The following is a 19,150-nucleotide window of genomic DNA, read 5'->3' as shown; positions in this document are numbered from 1 at the left end:
GAATCCTTTTCATGAGTTTACATGAACTGCAAGGGGTACTTAATTTTTTCATCTCTTATCCACAAACTTTAAATCTTCTCTGCAAAATAAAGATATTAACACGTGCCTTCATAGGATTGCTGGGAAGATCAAATATGAGAGAATGAATAATACATGTGAAAGAACTTTGCACAATGCAGAGCCCTACACAGAAGACATTACAAAGTAATATTTGTAAATCCCTTCTCAAAGCATTCCCCACTCAATTCAATTTACAATCACTAACTGAGCCCAATCACATATCAGGCACTCTCCAAGATGCCAGGGACTTAAGACACAAAATCTCCACCCTCGGGAGCTCACAGTATAGACTCTAGAGGAAAAGACAAACATATTACCAGATAATCTTGTCTGCACCTGAGAAAAACGCTGTAGAAGCATGGAGGAGAGGTATTTGTTACAAAGGAATTGGTATTTAAAGTAGAGAAATGAAGAGAAAACTTTTGTTTTCAGGACTCTGGATTTCTGCACCCTTCCCTAAATACTAGGAATAACTTGAAATGATCTCATTTGACCTCGCTATCAATCCTCTGGTGGTAAAGAGGAAAGATACATTTTAATTTTTACACAAGCAAAGTGAAACTTAGAAAAGATTAGCAACTGCGTTCTGGTTAAATGATTTGCCCCTGAGCCTGTAGTTTAAACACTACCTCGGCAGCAAAGCTAGTCTTCAGACACAAGAGTGCTCAGCATTGTGTGGTATAATTTATTTAGCATTTGCATTAGTGGGAATGGAGTGTGGGGTCTTGTTGGAAATTAAACTTTTCATATTAGACGTGTTTTGAAAAAAATAAATCATGATTCTCAGAAAATCAAGTGCTGGTTTTGTGCATTTATAACTGAATCAAAACCTGTGAAATAAATTAAGTCAGTATGCAAGTTCATGGTTTACAGTCATGAACAGTCCAGTCTCAAACCCGAAAGCTGTTCTGGGAAGATAAATCTCTGTATGCCATCAGAACGTGAAAGAAACTGGTATTTACATAATAGTTAGCTTGGCCACACTATCCTATGGAGCATGTAAAAGTCTATGCACACTGGGTGGCCCCCTTAGTTTTAAAAAAAGGAGGAATTTTTATTACCCTCTCTCCAACCACACAACACACAAACCCACACACACACAATAAAGCAGTAACAACAGCAGAAACAACCTGCACATGAAAGATTGCAGCAACCATTGCTCTGTTTTTCGTTTTTTGTTTTGGGGTTTTTTTTTTTTTTTTTTTTTTTTTTTTTGTCTTTTTGCCTTTTCGGAGGCTCCTAGGCTAGGGGTCCAATCAGAGGTGTAGCCACCGGCCTACGCCAGAGACACAGCAACTAGGGATCCGACCCGAATCTGCGACCTACACCACAGCTCACGTCAACGCCAGATCCCCAACCCACTGAGCAAGGCCAGGGATCGAACCCAAAACCTCATGGTTCCTAGTCAGATTCGTTAACCACTGAGCCACGACGGAACTCCCCATTGCTCTGTTTTTCAAGAAGAATTTTCTTGAGTATTTTTGAAGGCTCTTCCAGAGCTGATTCAGCAGTACTATTCTGTCAATAGATAGAGGTCAGGGACCTCCTCAGCATCGTGGGAGTCCGATGAAGGTCAGTGTACCACTTGTGGAGAACGAGATGTGGGAGCAGAATGCCCATCAAAAACAAATTAAATTCCAGGAGTGCCCTAGTGGCCTGGCAGTTAAAGACCTGGCAATTGTCCTTAAACTGTGGAGCAGGTTCAATCCCTGGCCTGGGAATTTAGGCATGCCAGAGCGTGACCAAAATAAACAAACAAAATTCCAGAAAGTAATCTTAGTGCCCAATAATACATATTTTATTTATTTATTTATTGTCTTTTTATGGTTGCACCCATGGCATGTGGAGGTTCCGAGGCTAGGGGTTGAATAGGAGCTGTAACTGCTGATCTACGCCATAGCCACAGCAACGCTAGATCTGAGCTGCATCTGCAACCTACACCCCAGCTCGCGGCAACACCAGATCCTCAACCCACTGGGCATGGCCATGGATAAAACCTGCGTCCTCATGGATGCTAGTCAGATTTGTTTCCACTGAGCCACAACAGGAACTCCCCAGTAATACATACTTTAAATGAATTGTGTTTATTTATAATACTGAATATTGTGTAGCCCTTAAAAATCATATTCTAATAAATAATTTCTGGGTCAATACTCAGGATATAATGGGAAATTCTTTTTTAAATGTTACAAAATTGGAGTTCCCGTCGTGGTGCAGTGGTTAACGAACCCAACTAGGAACCATGAGGTTGCAGGTTCGGTCCCTGCCCTTGTTCAGTGGGTTAAGGATCCGGCATTGCCGTGAGCTGTGGTGTAGGCTGCAGACGCGGCTTGGATCCCGAGTTGCTGTGGCTCTGGCGTAGGCCGGTGGCTACAGCTCTGATTGGACCCCTAGCTCTGATTGAACCGCCATATGCCGCGGGAGCGGCCCAAAGAAATAGCAAAAAGACAAAAAAAAAAAAAAAAAGTTACAAAATTAATGATGATTTACTAAGGTATACATGTATTAGGCATGTTCATATAACATATTATTTCATATATCTTATATTTATATAGGATATAATTATATGTCATAAATTTAAATATTAAACAATTAAATTGGTACTAAATATATGTGCCGGGGAAACATACTCAAAAGAAATACACTAGGGTTTACAATCCATTTTTTGTTTTGTTTTTGTTTTGTCTTTTGGCCTTTTAAGGGCCGCACCTGTGGCACATGGAGGTTCCCAGGCTAGGGGTCCAATCGAGCTATGGCTGCCAGCCTACGCCAGAGCCACAGAAACGCCAGATCCAAGCTGTGCCTGTGACCTACACCACGGCTCACGGCAGCGCCACGAGATCCTTAACCCAGTGAGCAAGGCCAGGGATCTAACCCAAAACCTCATGGTTCCTAGTGGGTTTCATTTCCACTGCCCCACGATAGGAACCCTACCATCAGTTTTTAAATATATTTCAGCATTCAGTACAAATGAATATTTCTGTTATACTAAAAATAAACATTTGGAATGAAAGTATAATTTTCTGGTTAAAGATAAGAGATTAGAAATACGCATGTTCTTCTTCTTCCTCTTAGGTGTGCACAAAGACAACATATTAAAAACTTTTTTTAATTAAAAGAATAAAAAGAGTTCCCATCGTGGCACAGTGGTTAACGAATCCGACTAGGAACCATGAGGTTGTGGGTTCGATCCCTGGCCTTGTTTAGTGGGTTAGGGATCCAGCGTTGCTGTGAGCTGTGGTGTAGGTCACAGACGAGGCTCAGATCCCATGTTGCTGTGGCTCTGGCATAGGCCTGTGGCTACAGCTCCGATTCAACCCCTAGCCTGGGAACCTCCATATGCAGCGAGAGCAGCCCAAGAAATGGCAAAAAGACAAAAAAAAAAAAAAGAATAGAAAGAAAAGAAAAAAATAGGGGTTCCCATTGTGGCTCAGTGGGTTAAGAAACCAACAGTGTCCATGAGGATGTGGGTTCAATCCCTTGTCTCCCTCAGTGAGTTAAAGATCAGGAATTGCTGCAAGCTGTGGTGTAGGTCACAGATGGGGCTTGGATCCTGTATTGCTGTGCCTATGGCATAAGCTGACAGCTGCAGCTCCAATTCGACCCCTAGCCTGGGAACTTCCATATGCCGCAGGAGTTGCCATAAAAAATGTTTATATAAATAAATTAATTAAATAAAGGGATTTGTTTTATTTTAAGGCATAAACCCATAAGAGCAAAAATAACAAAATATTGGAAGTAGAAAGCAAAATGAATGAGTCATAACAGAGTAAGTGACCTGTAAAAGCTCAAATCAAGGCTGGCAATGAGGAGAGCGAGGAAACAACATGATTTATAGCAAAAACCCACAGACCTCCAGAAATTGGTGGTAATGGAATGAAAATCTGTTTAAGAACCAGGTAGAAACTCCCCTCTAACAGTCCTCACTTCCCCACCATCCAACCAGCCCGGCAGCCAACTGTTCTCTTGGAGAAGACAGGAGTTTATTTTCTAGCACAGGAGAAACAGAGAATCTCTGTATAGGATACACTGAGAGGTAGGCAACATCCTGGAAAATAGAGACGTAAAAGTTTACAAACTGAATATTGATAGTGTTTCAGCCTTTCCCCCTTTGGCTTCTAAAATGCTGGCAGTCAGCTAACATCTTCCATGCAGGAAACAGGAGGATTACTTAGGGATTTTCAGAAAAACCAAGAAAAAGGATATAAAAATACCGCACTAGAAAATCTCCAAAGAAACAGTGTTTTCTTTCATTTTATTTATCTTTATAGGGCTGCACCCACAGCACATGGAGGCTTCCAGGCTAGGGTGTCAAATCAGAGCTATAGCTTCTGGCCTATACCACAGCCATAGCAGCGTAGGATCCTTAACCCACTGAGCAAGGTCAGGGATTGAACCTGCGTAGTCAGATTCATTAAGCACTGAGCCATGATACGAACTCCAGCCTACCCTATTATTTTATTTTATTTTTGTCTTTTTGCTTTTTTTGGGGCCGCTCCGGAGGCATATGGAGGTTTCCAGGCTAGGGGTCCAATCAGAGCTGTAGCCGCTGGCCTACACCAGAGCCACAGCAACACAGGATCCAAGCCTCGTCTGCTACCTACACCACAGCTCACGGCAACGCCAGATCCCCAACCCACTGAGCAAGGCCGGGGATGGAACCCACAACCTCATGGTTCCTAGCTGGATTCATTAACCACTGAGCCACGATGGGAACTCCCAGCCTACCCTATTTTAAACTAGAGTACAGCCCAAGTTGATATGATGATTGTGTCAGTAATTTCTAATCCATCTTTTAGGGCTCCACTCTTCAATAAAAGCATAGAGCTATGGATCACCACATTTTTGCAGGATTAAGCATGGGTAAACAATGGAAACATTCTGAAATATAAACAGCTTTCTGAATCAGTGTATGTGGAGTATAACAGAAGACCCAAATTAAACCTTGTAGAAATTATACAGGCAAGGCAGTCAGTGGAATTGACAGCTCTGGCACTGATGCTGAGGACAGAATGGATATAAAAATTGCTCAAGTTCAAGAATAAGGAGAAAGGAGATTTCCAAAAATACCAGGTGAGAACAAGGCTGGTCATAAGATTCTGGCCAGGAGTACCCATCATGGCGCAGTAGTTAACAAATCCAACTAGGAACCATGAGGTTGCGGGTTCAATCCCTGGCCTCCTTCAGCGGGTTAAGGATCTGGCATTGCCGTGAGCTGTGGTGTAGGTTGCAGATGCAGCTCGGATCCCGTGTTGCTGTGGCTCTGGTGTAGGTGGGTGGCTACAGCTCCGATTAGACCCCTAGCCTCCACATGCCAAGGGAGTGGCCTTAGAAATGGCAAAAAGACAAAAATAAATAAATAAGTAAAAAATAAGATTATGGCCAAAGATGTTTTATCAGCTAGGAATTAGTTCAATGGAACATAAAAGAAAGTACAATGTAAAGTGTCAGTACCACTTTTGTTTTCTCATGTAACAGGCTAGTTCAAATGGATCATGACGTTTTCAGGAACCCACATTTTTCTCTCTTTCTGTTGAATTAGAGTTATCACGTAGCTTTTGTCCTCATGACTTTTTACCCTACTGTTAGAAGATGGTTGTTTACCTTCAAGTTATGGATAGATGAGGAAGGGCAAAGGGGAAAAAGCACATGGCAGTCAAAGTACTAAGAGCTCACCCAAAAATCCAACTCAGTGACTTCTGCTCATAGGTTATTAGTCATAATTGCACCACATGGTGCAAGGGATATGTAGGACTTTTGGTTTGTTGACTTTAAGCTAAACTTGTTACCACTTTGAAAAATATTAAGTTCTGGTCATAAGGAAGGAGAAAATGCATACTGGGTAGGGAACCAGCAGCGTATAGCACAGATGACTTTTTTAAAGTTGAAATGTTTCAATAATAGGCTTTATTGTACACAATAAAGGAGATCCACAATTTAATCATCATTCTGGGTTGTTTTGTGGATGTGTAATAATGGCCCGTAAAAAATGGACCCAAACAAAGTAAATTATGAGGAAACATAAAAATGGAAAATGAGCAGTTACCTTGCTTCACCTTTCAGATGCTCCAGAATTTTTTTTAAAGAAAATTTGCATTATACTATCGATATTGTAGTTTGTGACAGTAAGTCAAAATATATTTCTTTTTACTTGGTACATCTAAGAAAATATACAGAAACCTGACAATAAGCTATCCCAGAATCAATAAAAACTAAAAGTTAAATATAAAAATTGCCTTTCCATTGCATAAAAATGTAATTTTACCAGCCCAATGTATATATCACTTGAAAAAAATGTAGTTGCAAAATACAATCTCTTTTATGCTTTTTATCATTTATTTTTACAATTCAAAGTCAAGATGGAGAGGCATATATAAACTGGTTTCTTCTTTTATTTCTGAAGAAGTCAATATTTCTTTTTCATTGCCATCTGCTCTGATTACTATTCTGATTTTTACCCCAAAAGGTGAATATAACAATGTAAACATAGTATAATTAACGAAATTTTTCTTATTGTATTTCTCACAGAAAGCTGGAAGCACAAAAAATAATTACAATTGCAAATATGTTTCAAAACAAAGACCTTATTAGGAATAATAACTCCTAAATGTAAGTATTGTAGATTGACTAGATTGAACTGAACATAATTTTCAGATAAATTACAAGGATGAAACTTGCATCTGCACTTATTAAAAGGGAAGAACATTGTATCTACATGAAGATGTGCAGTATGATCCGATTACTCTGAATTATTTGTTAGTTAACAAAAGTGATGCATAAGAAGCAGTCATTCTCAGATTAAGCTGCTCATTCGAATGACCTGAAGCCTTTTAACATTCACAGATTCCTTGACCCTATCCCATAGGCTAGGATTCAGTAGGGTATGGGTTGATTCTGGGGAATTGTATTCCTTTAAAGCTTTCTAGGTGATTTTGTTTTTTTTTTTTTTTTTTTTTTTTTTTTTTTTTTTTAAAGGCTGACTGCGCACATGTCATGAAGAGGCACAGCATGAGTGATGAACAGCCACTCATTTTATTTTATTTTATTTTATTTTATTTTTTGTCTTTTGTCTTTTGTTGTTGTTGTTGCTATTTCTTGGGCCGCTCCCGCGGCATATGGAGGTTCCCAGGCTAGGGGTCTAATCGGAGCTGTAGCCACCGGCCTACGCCAGAGCCACAGCAACGCGGGATCCGAGCCGCGTCTGCGACCTACACCACAGCTCACGGCAACGCCGGATCGTTAACCCACTGAGCAAGGGCAGGGACCGAACCCGCAACCTCATGGTTCCTAGTCGGATTCGTTAACCACTGCGCCACGACGGGAACTCCTAGGTGATTTTGATATACGGCATGGAGACAACGGAATAAATCTTTAATAGCTGAAGCATTTACTATGGGTAAAACCCTGTGCTAAACTTGGAAGGAAAGTCGATACATTTATTCTTTTTTCTTTCTTTTTTTTTTTTTTTTTTTGGTCACCCTGCAGCATATTGGAGCTCCTAGGGCAGGGATCAAACCAGAGCCACAGCCGCGAACTTAGCCACAACTGTGACAATGCCAGATCCTTAACCCACTGTGTCGGGCTGGGGATTGAACCCATCTCCCAGTGCTCCCAAGATGTTGCCAATCCTGCTGCACCACAGCAGGATCTCCAGTGCATTTGTTCTTATATAGTTTATTATCTAGCTTACTGGTTCTCAATTGGGAAAGAATTTGTCTCCCAGGGACATTTTGCATTGTCTAGAGACTTTTTTGGTTGTCACTACTACGGCCAGATTGTGGGGGCTGGAAGGGTTCTGGGAGAGATGGGGAGGCAGTGCCACTGGCATCTAGTGGGTAGAGGACAACGGATGCTACTAAACATTATATAATACACAGGACAGGCCTTCACAACCAAGAATTATCCAGCCCAAAACTCTAATAGCGTCAAAGTTGAGAACCTGATTCTAACAGGAGGAATAAGAAATGCACATCAAAAATATAGGAGTTCCTGCTGTAGCCCAACAGGACTGACAGTGCCTCTGCAGGGACTCAGCAGGAACACGGGTTTGATCCCTGTGCCAGTGAAGTGGCTTAAGGATCTGGTGTTGCTGCAGCTGTGGCATAGGTCACAACTCCAGCTCAGATTTGATCCCTGGCCTGGGAAGTCCATATGCTGTGGGGCAGCCAAAAAAGAAAAAAAAAAAAAAACAAACAATATATAATTCATGAGAGTTCCCTGGTGACCTAGCACTTAAGGATCTGGCATTGTCATTGCGGTGGCTTGGGTCACTGCTGTGGCACAGGTTCCGCACCTGGCCTGGGAACTTCCCTATGCCATTAGCACAGCGAAATATACCACATACATGGTATATGTATATATGTATGTACGTATATGTATTATATATGGATATGGTATATACATGGAAGGTCCCTGACCTGGGACCTTCCATATGCCATGGGGGTGACTGGAAAAAAAAATAGAGACTATTAAATGTTGATAAGCATGTGGGACACCTGGAATATCTAATACTTCTTGTGAGAGTAGAAATGGTAATCAGTCTAGAAAACTGGTTGACCACATCTATCAAGGCCGATCTGCATACTCTATAATGTAATACTTTCACCCTTAGGTATAAGTCAATAGAACAGTACACTTTTGTGCACCATAAGATATGCACCAGAATGTTCACAGTAGCACTCTTTGTATTAGCAAAAAATCAGATACAATAAAAAAGTCCATTGATAGCAAAATGGATTTTTTAAAACTGGGGTTTATTTATGTGACGGAATAATATAAGCAATTCAATTGAATGAACTACTGCTACATAAAAATGTATAGATAAGTAGATGCAAACTATTGCATTTCGAATGAATAAACAATGAGATTCTGCTATATAGCCCAAGGAACTATATCTGATCACTTGCGATGGAACATGATAGAGGATAATGTGAAAAAAAGAATGTTCAACTGGGTTACTTTGCTGTAAAGCAGAAACTGACAGAACATTGTAAATCAAATATAATAAAAAAATTTTAAATATATAAATATCACAAATGTAATTATGAGTGAAAAATGCCTGACACAAAAATTATATGTGGTATAATCTCCTTTATATAAAGATTTATATATGATTTATATACATAAAGATCATGAGGGAAAAGTTGATCTATGGAGTTGCAAGTCAAAACAGTTGTTACACTGGAGGAAGAGAATGAGTGGGGGTTTCTCACTCTTTAGTGGCTGTAATATTCTATGCCTTGGACTAAGTAGCAGATCTCGTAACCCATATATCTTTTCATTTTTCTGTATACTATATTTGAATAAAAACATTTACTTAATAGCATGGTGATAAGTGGTAAGAAAAGCAAAGCAGGAAAAGGAATTAAGAGAGGGATGAGCTGGCATGAGAGATATAACATTATATAAAACAAGGATCAGCAGAAGTTCCTGTTGTGGCTCCGTGGTAATGAAGCCGACTAGTATCCATGAGTACGTGGGTTCGACTCCTGGCCCAGCTCATCTGTTGTTGCCATGAGCTGAGGTGAAGGTCACAAACTCAGCTCAGATCTCTAGTTGCTGTGGCTGTGGTGTAGGCTGGCAGATGCAGCTCAGATTCAACCCCTAGCCTGGGAACTTCCATATGCCACAAGCATGGCCCTAAAAAGACAAAAAAAAAAAAAAAAAAAAAAAAAAAACAGGGGTCAGCAAACATTTTCTGTAAAGGGCCAGATAATATAATACTAGGCTTTGCAGCTATACGGTCTGTGTCAACTCTGCCATTATAGCACAAAAGTGGCCATAGACAGTAAATAAATGAATGAGTGTGATTATGTTCCAATAAAAATTTATTTATGAATACTAAAATTTGAATTTCACATTATTTCCAAACCATTATTTTCATTTTTATTTTTTCCAACCACTTAAAAATATCACACCCGGAGTTCCCATCATGGCTCAGCGGTGCCAAACCCGACTAGGATCCATGAGGACTCAGGTTTGATCCCTGGCCTTGCTCAGTGGGTTAAGGATCCGGTGTTGCCATGAGCTGTGGTGCAAGTCACAGACATGGCTCGGATCTGGTGTTGCTGTGGCTGCAGTATAGACCAGCAGTTACAGCTCCAGTTCAACCCCTAGCCTGGAAACTTCCACATGCCTCAGGTGCTGCCCTAAAAGGATAAAATAAAATAAAATAACATAACATAACATTAAAATTAAATTAAAATAAATAAAATAATAAAATAACATAACATAACATAAAAATAAAATAACATAAAATAACATAAAATAAAATATCACACCTTCCCTAGCTCTCAGGCCATGCAAAAAGAGGCCAATGACAAATCTGGCTTATGGCCCAATGTTCACAACCCCAAACGAATGGGGTGGCCAGAGAAGGCCTCTCTAATGGAGTAATTTTGCACAGACCTCTAAAAAAATTGAGATAGCAAGTCACATGTTTATCTGGGGGCAGAGTTTTCTCTGGAGTGGGAAGAGTGAGTGACAGGGCCCTGAAGTGGGAGTTTGCTTGGTGTGTTCCAGGAGCAGCCTATATGGCCAGAACAAAGTGAGCAAAGGGCAGTGGGATATGATATCAGAGCAATAACAACCCACTATCACATAGAGCCATACAGAAATAGGTTTTTAGCAAAATAACTTCGGCAGTCAAGGGGAGCATGATTGAAAAGAAGAGGTTCCCATCATGGTGCAGTGGAAACGAATCTGACTAGCATCCATGAGGACACAGGTTCGATCCCTGGCTTTGCTCAGTGGGTTGAGGATCTGGTGTGTTGCCATGAGCTGTCACAGACATGGCTTGGATCCCACATTGCTGTGGCAGTGGCATAGGCCAGCAGCTACAGCTCTGATTCAACCCCTAGCCTGGGAACCTACATATGCCCTGGGTACAACCCTAAAAAGACAAAAAAAAAAAAGAAGAAGAAGAAGAAGAAATGTTGGAAGCAAGAATGCAAGCCAGAAGTTCTAAGAATTTTTTCCAAAGGGAAGACAAAAGACTGAACCAGCACATGGGTGAGATGGAGAGAATGATGTAGGAAAGGAGTCGAGTGTTTTTCTGTTTTTTGTTTTTTGTTTTGTTTGTTTGTTTTTGTCTTTTTAGGGTGCACTCTCAGAATATGGAGGTTCCCAGGCGTGGAGCTATAGCTGCCGGCTTAGATCCTTAACCCACTGAGCAAGGCCACAACCTCATGGTTCCTAGTAGGATTCGTATCCGCTAAGCCAGGACAGGAACTCCAGATTCAAGTGTTTATAACTGTTCAAACCCACCATTGTAAAGACACATATTGAGTTTATTTGAAGCTTCATAAAATGAGACTATAATAAAAGATCTTTCTTCCTTTTTCTTCTTTGTGCCTTCATTTTTTTTTTAATTGTTTTACCAGAAACTTCAAACCAAACTAGGTTACAATAATGATGTTCTAGATAAACTCAGAATTTCCAGGTAAAGGAGAATGGCAACCAAAAGTAATAGTCATTTTTTTTTTTCTTTTTGGGGCCACGCCTGCAGCACACGGAAGTTCCCAGGCTAGGGGTCAAATAGATGCAGCTGCCAGCCTACACCACAGCCACAGCAAGACGGGACTTATACTCACGTCCGTAACTCAAGGCAATTCTGGATCCTTTAACCCACTGAGCAAGGCTAGGGATCAAACCCTGGATACTAGTTGACTTCTTAACCCACTAAGACACAATGGGAACTCCAAAAGTAATAGCCTTTTTTTTTTTTTGACCACCCTGAGGCATATGGAGTTCCTGGGCCAGGGATCAGATCCAATCTGCAGTTGTGACAACGCTGGATTCTTAATCCACCGGGCCAGGCTTGGGATTGAACTTGTGTCCCAGAGCTCTCAAGAGGCTGGTGATCCCATTGGACCACAGCAGAACTCCATGATAGTCATTTTTTAAATGTGACCCATCTTCAGACTCATTGATGTACTTGTTCCTGGTGGAAAGACTGCTTTAAAATTTCAACCTGAAATGAGATTATGATGCCTGGCACTTATAACTGAACAAATGACTTGCCTATTTGGGTTTTTTACTTAGCAAAAACAGCTTTTTCTTGAACTTTAGCAATCTAATGTTTGTTCTCTTACCTCTGTTACCTCTTTTATAACATCCATTAGATACTAACAACATAAAGGCATGGAAATAGATATCTAGTGGTTATAATGGGGTAAAAAGTAAGGTGACAGGAAGAAAGATTACTGAAAGCTTTCATTAAATGTCCTGTTATTGTTTTGTATCTTTTATGTAGAAGATATATCTTGGGTAATGGGCTATGCCCTTTCAATCTACAGACTAGAAACATAAGAATTTTAACAGCACAGACAGTGCGGTGCAGGTATACTAAATATGATCTTTACCCAATTTATTGTATAGCTTTCCCTCACAGGCTGGTGAAAAGGCAAACATATTTAGAGTAATCACAAGATAAGACAGATGCAAATTAGACATAGATAAATTTAGGTAAACAAAATTACTGAAACTCTTAACTCCATAAGTATTCACAGAAAGTGCCTGCCATGGGCCAAACACTGCCTATATTCTAAATTATATAGATAAATAAGAGTTTATATCTTACAAGAACTGATTATATTTTAGGAAAGATTTCAAAGAAAATATTTGCAAGAGTTTGAAGTGCAGTGATTAAATCTATTACATGTTTTTTGGTTTGGTTTTGTTTTTTCATCTTTCTTTTTATGGTTGCACTTGTAGCATACGGAAGATCCCGGGCTAGGGATCAAATCAGAGCTGCAGCTGCTGGCCAATGCCACAGCCACAGCAACACCAGGGTTGAGCAGCACCTGAAACCTATACCACAGCTCGTGACAATGAGTGAGACCAGGGATTGAACCCCCATCCTAATGGACACTATGTTGTGTTCTTAACCCACTGAGTCATATTAACCGACTCCTCAGTTAATATTGACATGCCAATTCGTACATAAATAACCAAAGCTCCAACAGATTAGTTCACATTTGCAATGTTATATAGCTGGCAAGTGACAGATTGAAACCTGGATGCAATGCTTTTTCCCTAGGTAAAAATTTAATTGTTTTTTTCACCCTCTTTATACAGTCAACAAATATTTATGTAGCAACTACCATGCACAAGGCATTATGAAGGCTAAAGAAATAGTATTAGCATATTTCATTTAGCCATCACTTGGAATAGGAATAGCTTAGTACTTAAGTCGATTGGCTGTCTAATTTCAGATTTCAACATCTCATCTCTATCCATATCTATATATATAATGTCATATATATAGACCCAGGATAAAGTTAATTTAACCTTTCTGTTGTCATTAAATAAAACATGGGAATTCCTATCAGAAAGTTTTAAAGAAGTAAATGGTACTCGCAGCATCTCCTGATGATAATTTAAGTGACTAGCCAGAAAAAGGTTATCACCCCACCAAAGACACTCTACAATGTTGGTAAATAAATATCAACAGTAAGAGGAATTCCTAAAATCCAGTGAGTTGCAAGTCACCTGATTCCATAAATACCAGTTCCATTGGTATTCTTTTTTTTTTTTTTGCTATTTCTTGGGCCACTCCCGCGGCATATGGAGGTTCCCAGGCTAGGGGGTGAATCGGAGCTGTAGCCACCGGCCTACGCCAGAGCCACAGCAACGCAGGATCCGAGCTGCGTCTGCGACCTCCACCACAGCTCACGGCAACGCCGGATCGTTAACCCACTGAGCAAGGGCAGGGACCGAACCCGCAACCTCATGGTTCCTAGTCGGATTCGTTAACCACTACGCCACGACGGGAACTCCCCATTGGTATTCTAATTGATTTTTTTTTAAAGACTTTGTCTCAAGAATGATTGACATAACGGAGTTCCCATCATGGCACAGTGGAAACGAACCTGACTAGGAACCATGAGGTTGCAGGTTCAATCCCTGGCCTCACTCAGTGGGTTAAGGATCCAGAGTTGCCATGAGCTGTGGTGTAGGTCAAAGACCTGGCTTGGATCTGGCATTGCTGTGGCTGTGGTATAGGCTAGAAGCTACAGCTCTGATTTGACCCCTAGCCTGGGAACCTCCATATGCTGGAGGTGCAGCCCTAAAAATATAAAAAAGAATGGTTGACATCATGCTTTTGACAAAAGCTTTTAAAAGGATTACTAAAACTAGAACAACTGCAATTTATTCTTATGATTAAGATGGAAAAGGAAAGGGAAGAAAAAGGCACAAAATAGTAACAAATATGATCTGCTATCATATTGTTTATGGTAGTGAATCACTTTCTTAAGCCTACTTATGGTTTTCTCCACTAACCTGTTTTCACTTACTCTTAAAAGATGTGGTATATACACACAATGGAATACTACTCAGCCATAAAAAAGAATGACATAATGCCATTTGCAGCAACATGGATGGAACTAGAGAATCTCATACTGAGTGAAATGAGCCAGAAAGACAAAGACAAATACCATATGATATCACTTATAACTGGAATCTAATATCCAGCACAAATGAACATCTCCTCAGAAAAGAAAATCATGGAGTTGGAGAAGAGACTTGTGGCTGCCTGATGGGAGGGGGAGGGAATTGGAGGGATCAGGAGCTTGGGCTTATCAGACACAACTTAGAATAGATTTACAAGGAGATCCTGCTGAATAGCATTGAGAACTATGTCTAGATACTCATGTTGCAACAGAAGAAAGGGTGGGGAAAAAATGTAATTGTAATGTATACAGTAAGGATAACCTGACCCCCTTGCTGTACAGTGGGAAAATAAAAAAAAATGATTGTTTTTAACTTCATTGAGTTAAAAAAGATTGTTTTTTTGAAGCTGACATTTCTTGTCTCTGATTTATAAACAAAGGTTAATATATATGTTGAAATGTAGAGACAATTTACACATTTGCTCCTAGAATTAAATTTAGATAAAAAAGAAATATGTTCAAGTTTCATACCAGTGTTTGGAAGTAAATTACAGGTAGCCACAGGCAAAGCATACTGTAAAATAAATATTTTCAGATAATGTAAATGTTGAAGAGGCTAAACGTTTCTGGTATAAATTTTTATTTTTTTTATTTTTTTTATTTAATTTATTTTTTTATTACTCAATGAATTTATTATATTTGGAGTTGTACAATGTAAATTTTTAAATATATTTAGAACATAATTGTTAGACACTGATTAGACTGAAAAAGTTAATTAGCAGTAGAGGGAAGAGTCTATGCGGTAAGGGATATTTTGAATTTAGAAATCGAAATCTTCTAAAGTAGAGTTTCTTAGTAACCTTACTCCTGTTGAACGTAAGTAGGATGAAAGTCATTTTATCTTTATAAGCAAGCTGTGGACAAAAATTGGAAGATTAAATATCTGACAGAGTTCCCTTCATGGCTCAGCAGTTAACAAATCCGACTAGGATCCGTGTGGATGTGGGTTCAATCCCTAGCCTCGCTCAGTGGGTTAAGGATCCAGCATTGCCATGAGCTGTGGTGTAGGTGGAAGACGAGGCTCAGACCCCATTGCTGTAGCTGTGGTGTAGGCCCGAAGGTGTAGCTCTGATTCGACCCCTAACCTAGGAGCCTCCATATGCCTCAGGTACAGCCCTAAAAAGCAAATAAATAAATAAATAAATATCTGAAACTGAAATACTGAATGTTTATTTTACTTTTTTTAAGTAAAAATACAAGCTGATATTTAAACAAATACAGTTCCTCATGCAGCAATGTCAGAATGTCCATGTAAATCTTCATTAGCTCAACTTTCACACATTTTAGTGTAAAATTTCTATAAGTTTATGAAATGTTTATGTTTGTAAAATATACTATGATCTACTTTTCTCATTTAAATTGTTTTGTTTGCTTATTGCGCCTGGGTGTGTGTGGGGGGTGTGTTTATAGTGAGTAGAACATAGCCAGAAGCGGTAAACTATTTTTGGAGAAGAACTCATTTTTAATTTAAATGTGGGCTTTACAGACAAGAATAAGAAGCCCTGATTGCAGTTAATTTCAGCAAATTAAAAAGAGCCTACGGGGAAAACTGACTAGTAACGAAGAAATGCAATCAAGTGTGCAACAATATTGATCTTCAAACACAAAGCCGAATGGATAATAAAATACAGTTTCAAAAACCCATTCATTTTTGTTATGAGGACAGAGCAGATGCTGGTTTAAGCACCAGAGTAAAACAAAAAGCCCATTGATTATTACAGCTGATACTGACAACATTGGATATACATAACCCTCCATAGTTTGTAATTGTTTGTGTCCTCAGGCAAAGTACTAACCCACAGTTGGCACTGGGCCACTCTTATCTGAACAGACTCTCACATATTAAATATTTAGGTTTCAGTGAGTGAAGAAAAGAGAAGGAAATCAGATAGATTCAAGGGATGTGTGCAGAAGCATTTGTCAGACTATAAAGACAGCATGTTCAAAGCCCCTCTTCTACTCCCCTTAAAACTTCTCTTGTCTTTGTTTGATCGACAAAAGTCTCCTGAGTAAGGAGTTTATAAATTAGGCCAAAACAATGACTTTGACATGAATGCTGTCTTAATTCCTAAACACAAATATTATGTTTCGGATTAGTTCTTACAGCAGTTCTTACACCTTCAACATACAAGGATGTTGTCAGTTCCTTCTCTAGATCCTCATGGTATTAGAAGCAAGACTAGCTCATTCACACAGAGGAAGCATAAGGGGGTGCTAGAATGATTGAGAATAGGGTGATGATTTCAAGACATAAGTGTTGAACTTTATTGCTCTAAGAGCCTGTCTTTCTTCCATTCTTCTTCCCTTCCTTCCTTCCCTCACTCATTCAATCATCAAAATTAAGACAGTATAACCAGACTCTTAAATCTGGTGGGGCCTAGGTCACTGTTGGTGAGGGACAACTCTTCTATGTTCTTGACCTATTCATGGTCTTATTTTTTCATGGCTTCTCTTACAAACTTTTGTCAGTCTTGAACATGATTTTAGCATAATACCTTAAATGCATTGAATAGGTACACCTTTTGGAAAATATGTCCACCCCTCCCCCATCTAATTATATTTCCCAAGCTAGCTGTTATGGAGCTACCATCTGTCAGAGAGAAACAGAGAGTTGATAACTAGTTTATGGTTTTTAGTGAGGCAAGTAAGTATTTATTTAAAGAGGTAAGAAAGAGAAGACAAGTGCAGAGAAAGCACAGGCAGGAGCAGTCTGGGGGCAGGAGTGGAGAGAGAAAGACACAGACAGAAAGAGCAAGAAAGGAAGAGAGCGAGAACTAGTTTTTAAAACTAGATGATTTCAGAAACTGAAACTTGCAAAACCAATAAAAGGCAATGTGATAGGAGTGGGTTTGGCATAGAGTGCTAAGTTGTCAGGAAAGCCCACTCAAATGATGAGCAGAAGATTGCCTTATCCAAGATCTGAGTGAACAGCTTTCTACATAGAAAAAGCAGCAAGTGCTAAGGCCCTGAGGCCAGAACAAGTTTGGTATATTGAAGGAATAAAAAGAAAACCAGTGTGGCTGGAAAGAAGCAAGCTATTAGAGAGTGGAAGGATTGATATGATATTGGTTGAAGATGGAGACAAGTACTAGAAAGGGAGAACTTACAAGGCTTAGCAAGGAGCTTAGAAAGTGTGCTTAGTTTCATGAGAAGCCATAGAAAGCCAGGGATGCTTAAATAATTAATTACGAATTATTCATTTATTTATTTACTTTTCTTTTTAGAGCTGTACCTGCAGCATATGGAAGTTCCCATGCTAGGGGCTGAATTAGAGCTGCAGCTGTCAGCCTAACCACTGCCACAGCAACACAGGATCTGAGCCCTGTCTTTGATCTATACCACAGCTTGAAGCAACGCTAGATTCTTAACCCACTGAGCAAGGCCAGGGATCAAAACTGCATCCTCATGGACACTACATCAGGTTCTTAACCCTCTGAGCCACATGGGAACTTGGGAATTTTTAAAATGAAGATATTGTACACAAAGCTTGTGAAGCAAGAAGCCATATCTTTTATATACACTATTCTTTTTTTTTCTGGCCCACAACCTATGGAAGTTCTTTGGCCAGGGATCAAATCTGAGCTGCAGCTGCAACCTACGAAACAATTGCAGTAATGCCAGATCCTTAACCCGCTGCTCCAGGCTGGAGCCACAGCAGATTCAACATCACATCCTTAACCCACTGTGCCACAGTGGGAACTCCTCATTTTTTTATATAAATTCATGCTCTAATGTATTCTCCCAAAATGGAAATAGCTCTAGTTTTTAGTTTCACATGAAAATAGCAGAGATATTTTGGCCTCTAAAAGTACATGTTTTTATAACACTCTAATTTTCTTTACTACACCAATTATATTTACACTTGTAGAAAATCAGAAATTTTAATAATTATCAGATTTTTGCCTCATGTGTAGAGATTGAGTGGTTAAACCCATAGCACATCCAGAAAATATTTAATTGAAAATTAGTATAATCAAATAACCTTTATTCATTTAACATATGAATATTTGCTGCATCATTAAAATTTCTCTGCTCTATACTTTTTGTATAGTAGCAACATCCTATTGTTGACAAATTAAGGTGTTCCAAGTTTAAAGAACTTTTTTTAACTCTATACAAAAATCCTCCTATTTGCTTAAATCTTTAATTAACATGGACCTGGTTCAGTCCCTGGGCTCTGTCTTGTCTCGATATGTAAATAATATCAAAATTGAGTTTTTACAGTATCGCTCCTCATCTGTTATGGGTGGGAACTATGTCCCTTAAAAGGATATGTTAAAGTCCTAGCCCCCACTACCTCAGACTGTGACCTTTTTTAGAAATAGGATCATTGCAGATATAATCAGTTATGATGAGGTCATATGGGAGGAGGGTGGGCCCCTCATCCAATGTCCTTTAAAAAGAAAGCATATGTGAAGAGAAAATCTAAAAACAGAATTACCATTTGACCCAACAATCCCAGTCCTGGGCATCTATCCAGAAAAAACCATGACTCAAAAAGATATATGTACCCCAGTGTTCATTGCAGCACTATGTACGCTAGCCAAGACATGGAAGCAACCTAAATATCCATTGACAGAGGAATGGATAAAGAAAATGTGGTACATATACACAATGGAATATTACTCAGCCATAAA

Source organism: Sus scrofa, chromosome 17 (genome assembly GCF_000003025.6).
Source record: "Sus scrofa isolate TJ Tabasco breed Duroc chromosome 17, Sscrofa11.1, whole genome shotgun sequence".
Classification (NCBI taxonomy): domain Eukaryota; kingdom Metazoa; phylum Chordata; class Mammalia; order Artiodactyla; family Suidae; genus Sus; species Sus scrofa.
The sequence above is the reverse complement of the archived record's forward strand: the minus strand, read 5'-3'. Positions refer to the sequence as shown.